The following is an 11,292-nucleotide window of genomic DNA, read 5'->3' as shown; positions in this document are numbered from 1 at the left end:
CACAGAAAATATATTTTCCTTTCTCCTCTCTGAGAAGTTACTGTACTAGTGTGTGCTTCATAAAATTGAAAAGACAGCAGAGCAGAGCAAGCCGATCATCTACTAGTAATATTAATTGCCAATCGTGACTTGTTTTTATTTTGTTGAATGTGGATGTAGAATGACAATAGCGGAGCAAGAGGAGGAGGTGACAGAGTACTACAACTGTTGGTGGGGGATTTCTGAATTAGCGGGGAAGGCCTGTCGATGGTACTGATCTCTCGTAGCGAGTTGAAGAACTAACTGTTAGTCACCCACTTTACCCCCCTCCACACCCACTCCACACTGCTGGTCACCCATTTAGCGAAACATTAGATGAGTTCTCTGTCCTGTTCTCTGTGCACATGGTCACTCAAAGCATAATTTTTTATAGAAACTCTGTACAAACTCTCTGGTAAGTTGGTCACCACATTGTCCAGACATGCATCCATCCTAGTAGGCTCACTCACAGTGCAGTACAGGTTCAATGACCTCATTAGATTGACAAAGCTGATTGTATTAGTAGCTGAAGCATCAAGGAAATTGATATCGATAAAGTACAATGTATCGATAAAAGAGTCTCGATATAATTATATTGCCACATTCCTGAGGTGACCGCATTTGTCGTGTCATGAGGCGACAAATTCGGTCGAAAAAATGACCCACTTTGTCGTCGACCCAGTTGGGAACTACCTTCTGTTTTATCACAGTTCATTGTTTTGTCAGGTTAAATAAACCCACCGGTTTATTTCACATTTTCACCATATCTGTTATTAGATCTAACTTGAAAATCGTTCGTTCTTACTGTAAAAGTGTAAACCAGTTTTTGATGTGTGTGGATTATTTAATATAGTAATAATGTCAGTTGAAATAGGTAAAATCAATTCAAATCTGGTATCACAGAGGCTTATAAGAGATAGAAAAATACTCCGTGCATTGCTTTCGGCTATTAGAAAGGAGCAAAAAAAGCTTCGCCTAAAACAATATCAAGATGCAATGTTGAAAAAACATTTTTCAACTATGAAAACTAAAACTACCACTGTCGTTGAAGCGAATTCTATAGTATCAATAATTCAAACAATATCAGAAATTAAAACAAAAAGTGTCAATGATAGTACTAGCAAAGTACTCAAGGATATCGACAACCCGGAATTTGTAAATGCGTTGGACTTGGATTTACAGTTACATGAAAATCAACAATTCGAGGATGTGGATGAAGAATTTGAACTCGAATAGGTTACAACCAAGGTAGGTAATATTGTTGTGATTGTACCATTTACTTTTTATATTAAATTGTATAATTGGATAGTTGATAGAAAATTAAATGGGCTGGAATATCATCGTGGGGGCACTTCAGTATAATGGGCAACGGAATCCAGCATTAAGATAGACCGACATAGATCAATAGGGGAGGGTTCAAGACAAGTTCAACCATGTAGGCTAGGCCCATCACATTTTTTTTTATTTCAAAGGATTAACGGAACAAACATGGCAGAAAGTTGAAAAAAATTATTTTTATTTTGTATGCCTAACTTACAACAGCTTTTAAAATGGTGCAATCTTTTGTAAAATTGACGAGAAATCCAATGAAACCGGTTTCAAGTTCGTAGCTTCAGTAGCCTAATTTATTAAATATTTAAAGTGCATTTTTTTTGCTTCTAAAGAGGTTAACTAGTTTACATGGTGGTTTGATAGGTATTTTAAACTTTGATTTTGAAGAATGATAAATAGCCTACTGAAGAAAAAATGTTTAGGCCTAGTCCCTTGACAGCCTAAACTTGAAAATTTTCGAGATATTTGCGAAAATAAAAAGATTTGCACAATCCAATCATTTCAATTTTCATTCTTAATCATTTTTTGCTGTACTTAACCCAACTAAACCATGTTCAACTTGAACTAACCATGACTAATCTATCCCCATTAAGCTCAACCTAAACATACCTAACCCAAACTACCCATACTCAACGCAACCAAAACATGACTCTCTCAATCTTATTATAGCCCAGTCAATGAAGGTCCAAAAAAGCAGTTTCGATCCGATAATTAAATAAAAGCTGAATTTCCCACCATCGATAGCATCCTCCCAGAGGGTCATTCTCCCAAAAGTCCCCAAGCAATCCCCTTAGAGCTTTCCACCCCAGCACCCTAAAAAATGATAAATGCAGGTGGACACGGGAAATCAATTATCTCTGTAACCATTAATTGGAAACAGTTTCAGTATATGCCATTTGATTCATCACATTATGGACTACAATATTTTTAGTTATATTCATTTTTTCAATAAAATTAACAGTTTTCTTGATAAAATAATATAAATGTAAAAATTTAGGGGGTTTGTGTTTTAATTTTTTTGTTTTCTTCGATTAACTTTGGAACAAGTAGTTTTAAAGAAAAATGAGCCAATTAATTAATGTAGCCACTCTCATTGCAAATCCATCGATGTATATTGTTATGTATTTACGATTTGATTTGATGCCATGGAAGGGGAAACAGTTGATGCCGAACGGCGCGGCTGACTCTCTACAGCTGTATTTAGGAACTTAAAAACAACAACACTTAAGCTACATTGGACTATTATGTAATCCTAGATCTAACATCTTCCATAACGTTCATGATGGGTGCGTAGGCGGAGCGACTGTGGTTCGATGGTGGTACGAGGGCAGTATGAGGGAGGAGCGTGCTCGGTGCGGGTTGGAAGCACGAATATGTGTACGCAGCTTTAGCCATAGTAAACAGCAAACTGGAATCAATTATCTCTGTAACCATTAATCGGAAAAAAATCTATCATATGTCATTCGATTTGTTACAATATTAGTCATATTCATTTCCTCAATAAATCGAACAGTTTCCTTGATAAAATAATATATATGTAAAAATTTAGGGGATTTTCAATTTGATTTTTTAAATAAATAATTTTAAAGAAAATTAGACAATTAATTAATGTAGCCACATTAATTGTGAATCCATTGATGTATATTGTTATGTATTTGTAATTTTGATTTGATGCTGTGGAAGGGGAAACAGTCAACGTGGTACGGCGTGGCTGACTCTCTTCACCATAGTAAACAGTAAAATAGTATGCCTACTGCTTTTTAAGTTGCATCTTATTTACACCATGGCGCTCGAAACAATCAATCTTGTCTATTGTTTTGACATGCGATAAAACAAATTTTTCACATTTTAATTCTCTAAAATCATTTTGTTGTTATATATGTGCTAAATCATGCATTCTATGACAGATAAAGATATTGTTTGCAACCAATAAAATATTCATACTATTGCATGATATAATAGGCTACATATTTAAAATATGTGTGTATGATCATAATTCTATGCTAAAATTTATCATAAGTTATGAATGTCAAAAACTGAGATAAATCATAGATTTCAATAGTGGAAAATTCCTGAAAAATCATAGCATGCAGTGTTTGCTGTTTTCTACAGTTAATTTCTCACAACCAGGTTGATAATAATATACCTACAGTTGAGCCAATTATATATGACGGCATAGACATCAAAAAAGTATACATTGGGCTTGTTGAGTTGAAACTTTCTATGATTCTCTCTGTAAAGTAGCTTATCTTCTGTTCTTACTAGTTGAATCTACATTATCTAGACAGTCCAATATCAGTCTATTCAGTAGATTCTAAAGATGAAAGCCATGCAAACATACAAATTAAGGAAGAGTAAGCATGCATGAAAAGTAGGAAAATCATGAAAGTGTTTCACATTTATGCACAAAGTAGCATACCATATAAGATGAATTGAAAGACGATTCATCATCTTCTATTACCATTTTTGTTAACATATCGATTTTTCACCTCCACTCGCATCTTGTCATTCATTACACAAGGGCCTTAATGAGAACTTTATAAATGGAAGTAAAACATGAGCAGAATCATACTGGAATCACAAGGTTGGCAGAAGCTTTTCTTGATGTCGATTAATGTGGATTGATATTGATTTTGATTCGGGCACCAAAAGAATAGATCATTTTCTATTTGAAGCATTCAAATTAAATCTATTGAACATGATTTCTTATGACTTGGCATTCACAGATTTAGTTGGGTGAAGCTATTTGAAAAATGTATCTGATTATCAATTTCATGCTTTTTATACCATTCTAGTTCATTGTGATCATTGAAGGGTTGAAGTGATGAGTTAGTTCAAGTGAATTCTTGTACACAAGTATTTTGTGCTTATAATGGGCTCTTCATTATTTTCTATCAATGTTTTGCTCCAGTAGAGAAAATTTAAAATGTTGGTTTTACATTTTATGAGCTTTATAAATAATATAAATTGAAATAATATAAATTTGATAAGTCCAGTATTAAATTAATCGATGTTGATTTTCATTGTATTGCTTTGTATCAATGTTACATGCACTGTTTGCAATTCATCAATATTCTCTCAAGAATTAGTTTTTTATGAATTTCATGATCTGAAAATTAAAATTTAAATGCTATTTGGATGACGTTCACATTCCATTGATTTTTTATAATAATTGTTACGTTGAAGAGTGAGGCAATTCAATCCATTTGGAAGTAAAAGGAAATCACAGTGCAATTTGAACAGTGGATAGTAACTTTGAAATTCAGTTGCTCAATTCATTTTGTCTTGATACTATCATTTGTAATTTGAGTTGATCAGAACTATGCATTATATATTTCACAGTTTATATTTCAGTTTGACTAATCTTCTATCACAGTTTCGCTTCCATTCATATCATAAACATGATACTGTAATCCTAAATACGTTGATTACCATACCTTAAAGATGTAGCTTATCTTATGTCGAACAATGTTCAATACAAACAATTTTCATTAAATTACTATTATGATGATCATTCGAATTTCTGCCTGTGATTGAGAAAAAGTCATTTTATGAGCCTTGAAATTTGTACCTAGAAAAAGTTGCATTATTACTAGAAATTTTGTTATTTTTACTATTTATTATAGGTACTGTACATTGATTTTTGTGATTATAGTGATCAACTACTTTTTTCTGAATCACAATCAGGATAAATAGGGAAATTGTGAGGTGGGGATAGCATCCATAATTAAATTTACACAGCATCAATTTGAAAGCTCTGATAATAATGATTTGAGTGGAACTGCAATTCTGGCTTGGTATTGCCTCTCTAATTCATGTTCAGTGAGAATAGAAAGCTTCAGAGTAATTCGTTCGCACTATATGTGATAATATTGGTAATATTTGTTAATATTTGAACCGAATGAGCAACAAATTAATCTACTTTCAGCTTGAAAATTTTCAACTTATCAGGAGTACAGTGTTATCATATAGTATCTCAGGTAGGCCTAACCTTATATTTTTTTTTCAACGTGATCTGATGATATTCATTCCATTATCAAGTGTTTAAATTATGTGAATCTTCATTTTTCACAAAATAATGATAAGATGGAGGAGTCGGACACATAATATATCATGAAACTTCATTGAAAAACATCAATATCTGAAACTAGAGTTATCAAATTGTGATACCTCTGACTCGTATTGAGAAGGCACACTTCAAATTAATATAATAAATTCTGTGAGCAGACAACGAAATCCTGATTTTTATCATGAGCATAGTTAAATCAAGGAAATTATAATATTTTTTTAGAGCATTGAAAAGTGAAAATCTAGATACAGCGAATGTCAAAACAATGGACAAAATTAATTGTTTCGAGCGCCATAGTGTAAATGGGATGCAATGTAGAATCCTAGTCAGCAGTAAGGCTTGATTCAAGGCTTGAATTAGAAGCAGCCTTCACTTGTCAATCAAGGCTGAAGTTGAATCCAGCTGGAAACGATCTTGCTTGACATTCAACTCGAAATCCCCTTGAATTTCCATACTAGAATTGAAAGCAGCATACCCTTGTTTTTCAAGGCTAACAAACTTGGTTGGAATACAACTTGTATATGGCATGTTATGTATTTGCTCGAATTTAGCTTTTATTGCATGGGTCAAACATGTCTTGACTTTGCCTTGAATACTCATTGTCAGTTAAAGCCGATTTGAATTGATCTTGAATATGGCTTGCTATGCATTCCCTTGAATTTTGCTTCTATTGCGAGTGTCAAACAATCCTAGAGTAGCCTATTTTACATTGTCTTTTTGGATATTCCCTTCCAAAATCTCCTCCAATACAGGGGAGAGGAGACCAAGCTGTAGTGTTCATGTGTTGGAATTTCGAACTAAAGTTTAGTGCAGCGCCTTTTTTGAATGCTGAATTGGTCTGATTCAGTACAGTATGTTTTCATTGTATTCAGCAATAAAAGTTATTCAGCTGCTGGAAATGCCCTAATATTATATTGAAGATAGTGACTCTAATGTTTCATTAATTGAGTCCCCTTTTACAGAAGAAAAAATCTGGTGTGGTACACTCACACAACTTCCCTTGCTCATTGAACTATAAGCCTCATTCTTAAACGAGAATGATTTAGGGGAATAACATAATGACGATTGGCGGCAACATATTTGAAACTACGATCAGACTTCTGTATATGTGTATAGTTGTTTTCAGAGTAACTTTTTCGTTTGTATAAATTGTGAAATTCAATATTTTTTAAAAGTCGTCAAAACAGCTGTTCTACAGATGAAATATCTCGACTATGTGTTCTTTTTATGAACTGCTCTACCTACCTACCTCATGCATGAGAAGGAGGCTACAAAGTCCATTTCTCAAGGATGGGGTGGACCCCCCATTAGTTTCTCAGGAAGGAGACTCATTCCATTTAATAGAGCCGATAAATAACTATACAGGGTATGAATTTGAAAAAAATCGGTCAAGTCATTTTTGAGAAAATCATGAAACACATGTTTTTTTAGTGATTATCCGCCATTTTTCTCAACAATATTACGGAGCTCCTGAAATTTTCCCACAAAATGAGACTCATTTCAGTTGATAGGGCTAATAAATAGCTATCCATGGTATAAATTTGAAGAAAATCGTTAGAGCCGTTTCCGAGAAAACCGTGAAAAACATGGTTTTTTAGTGATTATCCGCCATTTTTCTCAATAATATTTCGGAGCTCCTGGAATTTTCCCAGAAATAAGACTCATGTCAGTTGATAGGGCTTATGAATAGCTATCCATGGTATGAATTTTAAGAAAATCGTTTGAGCCGTTTTTGAGAAAAACGTGAAAAACATGGTTTTTTAGTAATTATCCGCCATTTTTTCTGCCATCTTGAATTGAATTTTATTGAATTTCTTATTGTCGGGTCCTCATGGTATAAGGACCTTAAGTTTAAAATTTCAAGTCAATCGGTTAATTAGGAATGGAGTTATCGTGTTCACAGACATACACACACACACACACACACACACACACACACACACACACACACACACACACACACACACACACACACACACACACACACACACACACACACACACACACACACACACACACACACACACACACACACACACACACACACACACACACACACACACACCAATACCCAAAAATAATGTTTTTGGACTCAGGGGACCTTGAAACTTATAGAAAACTTGAAATTGGGGTACCTTAATTTTTTTTGGAAAGCAATACTTTCCTTACCTATGGTAATAGGGCAAGGAAAGTAAAAATACAAGAGAATAATTTATTTGACACATCTTCATATGAAATCAAGATTTTCTTTAAGGGTTGACTTTGAATGAAATCGATGTTATTGTTCAGTCGATTGTTATGTATACAATTTTTTATGATGATAGTACATAGAAAACCTGTTTATTCACGGTATAAGGCTTTGTAGACAATTATATTTTCTCTTACTTATTACTAAGTAGCTGAGCTATATTTTATTACTGATCAGAGCTATTGAAGGGTTGACCGCTTATTAACCAAACAACATGTAGGCTTATAGGCCTACGGATTTGGTAGATTAAAATTTTAACTGGTGATTGGCATAGAACTGGAACTCTTATTGAAGTTCATGATCGAAATCAACCCAGAATGGAATCACTAATTACATTAATTATTAATTGATTGAAGCTTCTGAAATTGTATAATAATCATAATTGAAGGTTAGAGGATCAGTCAATAAATCTTGATAATCGGAAGAAGAAAAGGGAGATAAACTTAAAAAAAACTAAGTAAACTTTTAAAACTGAGACATTGGTTATGGAGTGAATTCAGTGACTGAGATAATAAGAGTGTAAATAACATTTGAATAAAGAATAGACTAGACATGGATGATGATTAGACAATTGGCGTAAAAGTGAGTCATGAGAGAAACAGACTTCTAAGTTTCAGATTATATATTATAATATTTCATGCTATGTTACTAGATTCCAAAGAAACCTCCATTCAGTCCATATGAAATATGTTTTTGTTCAACTCTTCTTTCATTTTTTATGTTCATTCCACCTTTTTGAGGGGCACGTCTTATTCCTCAAAAATTGAAAAGATTGCACCACATCAGAGAATATGACGAAGAAATGAAGAAGTCACTTGCTGAACTCTTTTCCAATTGATAATTAATAATTCCATTCAATCCTACCAAGCAATAGACCTAGTTGCTATCTGAATTAAGATTCTACACCGTGGACTAGCTAATTAGAAATGAAAATTTGCCAATGAATAATTCCCTGATTTGTGGCATTGATATTCCCCCACTTCACGAAATACAAAATTCAATTGAAAACTGTTGTAATAGTTACAACAGTTGTAATAGTTCAGTACGAGTATACTGAACTACAGATGAATTCCTTAAAAGGTATTTATACAATAAAGTGCATATTCGATGAAAAATTATACACATTATAGAATGAAACTCAAATCATTCATTATATAATTATGCAATATAATCGTGAATTGCATAATATGAAATGTATATTATGGGTATAGAGAAATTTGTCAGAAATCTGATTCTAAGCTGAGAAATGCAAGCATGTTAATGATCACTATTTTTCAACAAGATTAAAATAAAAAATTGGAAATAGATTTTCTGTCTGGTAGCAAACCTTATCTGTTTCAAATTACACAAAAAGTCAACCATTTGTGAGAATCCCTCTCACAAGCCTCAAGCAGCAATTAGATTTTTCTTAAATGAAGGGCGAACCCTTCATTTAAGAAAAATCTAATCGCTGCTTGGGGGTTGTGATAAAATGTTAAATACGTAAGATTTTTGAGAACTTTTTAATAAAATGTTACAATTTGACATACGCTCTACTAAGGTCTAGGATGTTTTGGTGAAAATGTTTTCAAATCCTCCCAAAATTACGCTAGAGATTAACGTAACTTTAATTCAATTAAAATATTAACTGCTTCTTATATTTGATAGAGCTTCTCAATCAGCGATCTATATAGCAGTCCATGGAGCATGTTTCCAGTTTTCTGCTGAAAGATAGAACATGCAACAAAAAATGTTTTGTTTCATAGTCAGGAATTTGCACTACCCTATTCAATTTTCAAATAAAAGGGAAGTCAGCTTTATGTCAGTGATATTTTGGGCTGAAACCAGGAATCCAACACTCGCCCTCTAGCACTCTCCTTCACTCACTCACTCTCTCTCTCTCACACACACACTCACTCACTCACACTCTCTCTCTTTCTTACACACACACACATACAGTCCCACACATACACAAACGCACATGCACCTACTTTCTACTTTCTATTCTCCAGTCATCACTATATTTCTCCACTACATGCTAATGTATCCAATGGCCAACTCTAAGGTACGAAGTGGAGAGGGGATGATGGTTTGGTTTTGAATTTCTGAGACAAGACAAGAGTTCTTCCATTCGAGAATTTCTGTTTGTTAGTTCACTTTTCACTACGGTTTAAACTTTAAAGTGGATGACATATCGCACAGTGCGCTCCAGTAATCCAGTGAGATAGTTAGTTGTAGTGTATAGGTTTGTTTTAATTATTGAGTTTCTATCTGTTGTTTTTCCTGTTTCCTGTGTTCTTCATTTTTGTCTTCGTTCCTCTTCGTTACTGTGTCTGCTCCTGAGTCTACAGTGTCAGTGCAGGTAAATGAAAACTACAACCATATTTTTTTATTACCAACTTAATTTATTGTATTGGAAACAAAATTGTTTTGGTAATTCTTATTTGATGTCGTCAGATCCAGTATTGTCAGAAGTTTCAAATCGATTTGGAAATGAATTCGTCTTTCTTTATAATTTTCTCAATTTTTAAACAATTTACAAATATTGCCCACTTCTTATTTATCTACAAATTATTTAAAATAATATCAACTCTATTTTTAATGTTGAATTAGAATGAATCAAAATTTCATGCAATCGCTTTTGATCTTTTACTCAGTCTGATAGCTTATTAAGGCAATACCTATAGTTGAATGAATCCACAGTTATTTTCTCTTCAAAAATGTTCTATGTTTATCCCATTTTATGAAAAATATTCAAATTTTGAACACTAGTTGTTCACTGCTTTTGGGATTTGAATTTGGGACACAATATTCCTGAATAGGACACTCCTTGTTTTTATAATCTTTGATCACTTGGTAGAGAGTTACTGGGATGGATATTTTTAATATTCTTTCCAAAGAATGGACATTGATATGTCCAAAGCTCCGCCAATTTATGTAGATGCATTACAATATTATCTTGTATAGTTATTCCAAATTGATTTTTTTTCATACCATTGTACAGCTCAATAATTATTTTCTTAGTTTATGTTATGTAAATTCATCTAAAACTTTGCTGTATTGTAAGCTATTGTATAAGTTTAGTGTATAAGCCAGTATATATTGTAATCTACATAAATAAAGTAATCAATCAATCAATCAATCAAGCTTCATTTTATGTTATCAGGAAATTTTTGATATTTTCTTTTCCCTTTTAATATTGAATCCCTAATTTCAATCAACTCATTTTTTTAATAGTCATACCAAAGTTACTAGAAATTTTCTAATTTAATTGCTATCTTTAATTAAAAAAATCATGACCTAATTTCAGTTATTGTTCCTATTACAGCAAAGAAGCGAGACCAAACAGCAGTAAAATAACAAGAGCTTGCATAGATGAGGAAATATCATCAGATAATCTTTACTTCCATTGAGAGAGATGGTCAATTTCCAGTCAGAATGGGAGGAGAAAATCGTTTGTGAGTAACTCCAGCAATATTTAATATTTTATATAATAAATATTTCTTGAATAGAAATAAAAAATAAAAATCTAAGTACACTTTTTTAAAAAGTTTTATATACCTACGGTACGACATGTTTTGGCCATGATGCCATTATCATGTAATTGAATAGAAAATAGCATTAAATAAATACTATCACAGGCTAC

General features: G+C 32.9%; 1 protein-coding gene across 9 annotated transcripts in view; it reads left to right on the top strand.

Annotated features, from left to right (window-relative positions):
* Positions 1–654: 654 nt before the first annotated feature.
* The window catches only part of LOC120352348, a 36,758-nt gene continuing 26,120 nt past the window's right edge, over positions 655–11,292 (top strand). For 4 of the 9 annotated variants that reach the window (XR_005571791.1, XR_005571789.1, XR_005571792.1 and 1 more), the window contains exon 1: positions 655–1,266. The gene's annotated coding sequence lies outside the window, so the exon portion shown is untranslated. Of the gene's footprint in view, positions 1,267–7,528; positions 10,009–10,974; positions 11,105–11,292 lie in introns of those variants that run through there. The other 5 variants (XR_005571786.1, XR_005571787.1, XR_005571790.1 and 2 more) reach the window with 5 other exon arrangements.

This window comes from Nilaparvata lugens, chromosome 7, assembly GCF_014356525.2.
Source record: "Nilaparvata lugens isolate BPH chromosome 7, ASM1435652v1, whole genome shotgun sequence".
Classification (NCBI taxonomy): Eukaryota; Metazoa; Arthropoda; class Insecta; order Hemiptera; family Delphacidae; genus Nilaparvata; species Nilaparvata lugens.
Note: the sequence above shows the minus strand (reverse complement) of the source record. Positions and strands in the feature narration are given on the sequence as shown.